Raw genomic sequence first — 832 nt, 5'->3', positions numbered from 1 at the left:
GCCGACGATTCGGTTGGTCGTGTCGCTCGCATCGTCGATGCGTGCTTGAAGCGCGACGTATTCGTCGCTCGAGAGCACCTCATGTGGCTAGCACTTAGAGTATTTGGTGCCGACGACCGCCCTCGAATTAGCCCAGAATGAACTAATCAAGTTCACCGGAAGTGTCTTTTTGATTCATCATAATTATTCCGGAACTCTCGAACATATTGTTTTTTTCTGAAACTCTTGAACAAATTAAGCTATATTCCGGAACTTTGAGAAATACTCCACGGCATCCACGCACATTTGTTGACGACACAAATAAATTTAACCAAGAATTGAAAATTTGTTCATGACTTGACCCCACAAGCGCGTCCTTTGCCGATGCCAAGGGTAAATAGTTTATGGACCCTTGCGAATGCCAAGCGGGATGCACCATGATGACGACGCGAGCGCTTCGACGCCCGCGCAAGACGACACCGACACGAATGCACTACAACCAACACCGGCCACGACGCCAGCTCCGAGGCACTGTGCCACCCCTCTGGCTCCGAGGTACCGTGGCTGGCAGCTGAAGCGTGAGAATAGGCGGGAGTTGCGCCAGCGACAGGCACTTGATAGCATCTTGCTTGGTGCCGCAGAGGTCGCAGAGCCATCGGTTGTCATTGACGAGACGCTTGGGTGCGAGGAAGGTTGCGATGGCGTTGTCCACTCTTGTCGGTGCTGTCGCAACGCCCAGCAAGAGATCGAGAAAGCTGCCGAGGTGGCTGCTCTCGTACCCACACGTTGCGCACTGTATAGAATCTTTGAGCGTGCCTAGTCTTACTGTGTCCATGAGGTAATGTACAATTGA

Source organism: Saprolegnia diclina (assembly GCF_000281045.1).
Source record: "Saprolegnia diclina VS20 unplaced genomic scaffold supercont1.46, whole genome shotgun sequence".
NCBI classification, from domain to species: Eukaryota; Oomycota; class Saprolegniomycetes; order Saprolegniales; family Saprolegniaceae; genus Saprolegnia; species Saprolegnia diclina.
Note: the sequence above shows the minus strand (reverse complement) of the source record.